This window comes from Cajanus cajan, chromosome 10 (genome assembly GCF_000230855.2).
Source record: "Cajanus cajan strain Asha chromosome 10, NIPB_CcT2T_4, whole genome shotgun sequence".
Lineage (NCBI taxonomy): Eukaryota > Viridiplantae > Streptophyta > Magnoliopsida > Fabales > Fabaceae > Cajanus > Cajanus cajan.
Window position 1 is genome coordinate 36906479 of NC_138526.1, and position 5361 is coordinate 36911839.

Below are 5361 nucleotides of genomic sequence, written 5' to 3' on the forward strand. Positions count from 1 at the left end.
TATGTTTTCTTATGTGCTATATATATAGATGTTTTCTTTTCTCACCGTGCGATTTGTGGATATTTTAGGTGAGGAAGATCCGACTACGAGTGACATCTAGAATGCTAACGGTTGAGTTGTGATTATGCTCTGATATTGTGACATCAGGGCAGAGGATTTTCTTTAGGACATAGATTGTTATATGGAATTAGAATTGTAAATATTATTTTTGAAAATCATTTGTAAACTCTCACGTTTCATTTTTATCGTTGTGGTTATTGAAGAATAATTTTGAAGATTCTCATGTGAACCCTTTTATCGAAATAGAGAAATTGTTTTTGTTAAGTTTTCATTATTACAATATATGTGTTGGGGTAGTAAGGGTGTCACATTTAGTGGTATCAGAGCAGGTCGATCCAATCGGCCGTGAGTTATGAGTCTACTATGCTTGTTTGGTAGATGAGTAATGTGATGATTTGATTGTAACTTATTGATGAGCTAATGTGATGATTGATTTTGTTTGTTTATTTGTGTGCATTGTGTTCTTAGGATTTATTTGGAAGACATGATATAGCTTAGTTGATGATTACTCATTGGTTTTGATACTTCTTACTTATGTAAGAAGTAGTGGTTAAATAGTATCGCTCGTGTTGCGAACACATGTGCCATTAATAGTGAACGAAGCCTTGTGCTAGCCAACTAGAACTTTAGATGTAAGTGATACATTGATTTGTCGAGTGTACTAAGAATTTGCGATTGGTGGAGTTTCTGACATCTATAATTGTAGCGGTTGAATCTAAGGTGATTGTCTCCTTGGTGAGAGATTGAAATGACGGTAATTCCCTTGAGTGTTAGTACTGGCATGTTAACTATTTATGGTTTAGGTAGCATGTGAGTTGTTTTCATTGAGGATAGTAGTGAGAGACTTGAATGAGAAATTGAGGTGTGAGTTTGGTAAGAGTCGAGGTAGTTTGTGGCATACACTATTGTTGTTTGGTGTAGAAGATATTTTCACTACAGTTTTGTTGTGCCAGTATGAGTATCGTATTGACAGATCTAGATGTTGTGGTCTTCATGAAAGTTGTGGCTTTGGATATTATCTTTCCAATGAAACTGGAATAACATAAAACATAGGTCTAGAACTTTAGTTATAATTGCTTTGGTGATCAGAAGTTTAGTTGTAAGAGCGGAATACATTTGTGGTGATTTTTTTTGAACTTTTAGCTAAGAAAATGATCTTTTGGGAATCTTATGTTTTCATAAAAGTTGTAGCTTATTTTTTTTAGCTTTCTTTTGAGATAGGTTTGAAATCATTTGGATGAATATAACTCTATGTGTCAGGTAGATATATGCTGTTATGAATGTTTTTGAGATTTTAGGCATAACAAGGTTAAAAATGGATTTGGTGATGTTTTGAGGTTTGGTCATTGAAAGGTTGATTAAAATGATATGATTGGTTCATGGTGTAAAAGATGATCAATTTATACATGCTTAGGGAGGTATATGTTATCATGATGTTTTTGAGTTACTAGGCAATGCAAGGATAAAAATGATTTTGTTATGATGTTCTTAGGTGTTGTCATGTGGATTGTAAGGTTGTTAAAGTTTGTATGATGCTATGTGGTAAAGTTAAGTTCATGCACATGTTATATGATGTAAAATAGTGATAGATTCATATATATGATTGGGAATGATATATATAAAGGTTTAAATAGGTATTCTAATATGATTTGATATGCATGTATGTTGATATGAGGATAGATGACCTTATGGATCAATTAGCGGGTGTTCAGTAAGGTTGACCTTAAGGTGTGCTATCATCAAATTGGAATTAAGAGTGAGGATTTATCCAAGATAGCTTTAGGCTAAGTTATCTAAGTATGAATTTTGGTTGTATAAGAAGAGTTTTCTAAGCCATGTAATTTCTTGTGGAGGTAAAACGTAGATCTATCTAAGATAGAAGTTGTGCTTAAGTAAGAGATACTTGAGTCTATTAGCGAGGTTATGAGTGTCTTGGATTAGCTCATTATTGTTGGATATTGATTGAGTAACTTTCTAAGATAGCACTACCTTTGAGCAGATTGAGTAAGAAGAGTGTTATTTTTGTGTGAGATAGTAAGTGTGAGAGTAGTTTCCAAATTCTTAAGGAAAGATTGACTAGTGCACTAGTGTGAGCATTGGCCAATCTTAGTAAGCCTTTTGTGGTATGGGTTGATGTTTCTAAGATAGGTTTGGGTGGAGTGTTGATGCAAGAAGGAAAGGTAGTAGCTTGTGATTCTAGGCAATTGAAAACTCATTAGAGGAATTACCTTACCTATGATTTTTTAAGTTAGCAGTTGTAATATTTAGAGATACTGCCTATATGAATCTAAGCTTGAGGTATTTATTGATAATTAGAGCCTTAATTATTGGTTGACTGAAGGAGTTAATTATTAGACAAAAGAGATAGTTTAACTTTCTAGAGGACTAATATTTCAAACTTAGTTGTTATTTGAGTAAAGTCATTGTGGTGACCGATGTTTTGTGTAGGAAACCTTTATATTTATCTTTCCTTATGATTAGAGAGATGAATCCTTTTGGCTCAAATTAGAGATTTAAGTTTGGCTTATAAGGTTACCCTTAGTAGTGTGAGACTAGGTATGACTTGAGTAATGAATGGATTGTTGAAGGAAATTGGAGAGGCATAACTTTGTGGACAAGATATGACGCTATAGGATAAGGTGATGGATAAGAATTTGACTTGGGTGTAGATGGAGTGGTGAAATTAGAGATCTGATATGTATACCTAGTGAACTTACGCTTAGGTGCTTGATCTTTAGAAATGATCATAGAAGTAAAACTAATATTGTGGCAGATGCCTTGATTATGATAACCTCTTATATATAATTCTTGATGATTTAAGGATTAGATTTGATTGAAGAATTTAAAGACTTATGCTTGGTGTGTGAGATTATCCTTAGGAGCATTGAATTGATTATGTTGAAAGTGACTAGTGAATTAATGGATGATCTTAGAAAAAGAACGTAAGAGTACTCTTAGCATTCATTTAAGAGCTACTACGATGTATCAGAGTAGCGCAGCGGAAGTGTAGTGACCTAAGATGAAGAGAGGAGTAAAGCAATTGTATACTTGTGGTTAGCATACTAGAAATATTTAAGAATTTTGTAGCACTTAGACGCTCCATTTTGGAAGTGAGATGGTGAGTGGATAGACCTTAGTGGTAGGTTTGTCTAAGACGCTTAAGAGATTGATTTTATTTGTGTTTCAGTGGATAGACTCGCCAAGTTTATATGTCTTACCCTTAGAAATCCTTTGATAAAATTGATAGAGTTGTATATCAGTAACGTAGTGAGGTTGCATAAGGAATAGAAAGTAAGAAGAGAGAAGTCTACCATTACAAAAATTTCGGGGACGAAATTTCTTAAAGGAGGGGAGTATTGTAACAGCCCATTTTTCGTGGGCCAAAGGCCCAATTCGTGGCCCAGAACGGGCCGTTTCAATTTTGAAACGGGCCGTTCTGGAATAGTGAGTATGGCCAAAATTGTAGAAGCAGAACGGGCCGTTCTGATGGGAGAACGGGCCGTTCTGGTTTGGAGAACGGGCCGTTCTGGAATTAGAATGGGCCGTTCTGCTGGGTTTGAGAACGGGCCGTTCTGGTTTGGGAACGGGCCGTTCCAGTTGAAAAATTTACGTAGGTTTGAAGGGCTCAGAACGGGCCGTTCCGATTTTGGAACGGGTCGTAGTGGTAGGTGGGCGAAAAATCCTATAAATAGGCCTCAAATCCTCTCATTTCTACACACCTCTCATTCTCACTCTCTCTTCTCTTCTGTTCTCTCTTTCGTTCCTCTTCTTCTCTCTAAAGACCAAGGGGAACTCAGAGGATGAGGTTCTGCTCCAGTTTTAGTTCCGATCCTTATTTAAGGAAAAAGAGGAGGAGGTTCTGCCCGAGTTCCTATTTATCCAGGTACGGGGAAAAAGGAGATTATTTATATGTAGAGTTACATGAGGAAATTGGGTAGAGGAAGAGCCCTTAGGGTTATGAATAATTTTATAATTATTTATGTTTGGAGAATTAATTATCTTATGTGATTCTATATATATTTAGGATTACGAATATATGTTTAACTTGTAAAAATGATGCTCTGGGAGAGAGAACGAAATTATAGAAAAGTGCCTGTAAGTTAGGTTGTGAAAAATTGGATGATTTTTGTTTGAGAAATTGAGGATCCCATTAGATTCTGTATGTGTTGAGGATTATAGATATGCTAATAATTTGTAAGAATGATGATCTGAGAGGGAGAACGAAATTGTAGAAAAGTGCCTGTGAGTTAGGTTTTGGAACAATTGGGGATTTTACTATTTACGTTAAAATTATATTAAATTGATAATTATGTTGTTTGTTATATTAGTTTATGAATGTTATTGTTATATTATTTGATGATCTAGATGATGAATTACTTGAGGGGTATGTGAATCACCATTTTGTGTGGATTGTGTATGTATTGTGGAATTAAGATGTGGATGTGGATGTGGATGTGGATGTGGATGTGGATGTGAATGTGAATGTGGATGTGAATGAGATGTGATTGTGGTTCTTCACACCTATGACCAGGGGTGAGCACGACCCGAGATTGTTACATGAGTATCGTGACCTTGGTTAACATGTCAGGGGTGAGCACGGCCCTAGGTTAGGGATAACGTGACCTTGGCACAATGTTATATCAGGGGTGAGCACGGCTCTGGATTGTTACATGAGTATCGTGACCTTGGTTAACATGTCAGGGGTGAGCACGGCCCTGGAATAGGGATAATGTGACCTTGGCACAGTGTTATATCAGGGGTGAGCACGGCTCTGGATTGTTACGTGGGTATCGTGACCTTGGTTAACATGTCAAGGGTGAGTACGACCCTGAGATAGGGATAACGTGACCTTGGCACAGTGTTATATCAGGGGTGAGCACGGCCTGAGATTGTTAAATGGGTAGCGTGACCTTGGCATAGTGTGAAGTGCAAGATTTGTGATGATTGGTGTGATTGAGAATTATGACGTGATGACGATGTATGATTGATTGAAATACGATATGTTGAAATATTTATGAATATTAAGTTATAATGAGATAATATGTTGTGTTTTCTTATGTGCTATATATATAGATGTTTTTTTTCTCACCGTGCGATTTGTGGATATTTTAGGTGAGGAAGATCTGACTACGAGTGACATCTAGAATGCTAATGGTTGAGTTGTGGTTATGCTCTGATATTGTGACATCGGGGCAGAGAATTTTCTTTAGGACATAGATTGTTATATGAAATTAGAATTGTAAATATTATTTTTAAAAATCATTTGTAAACTCTCACGTTTCATTTTTATCGTTGTGGTTA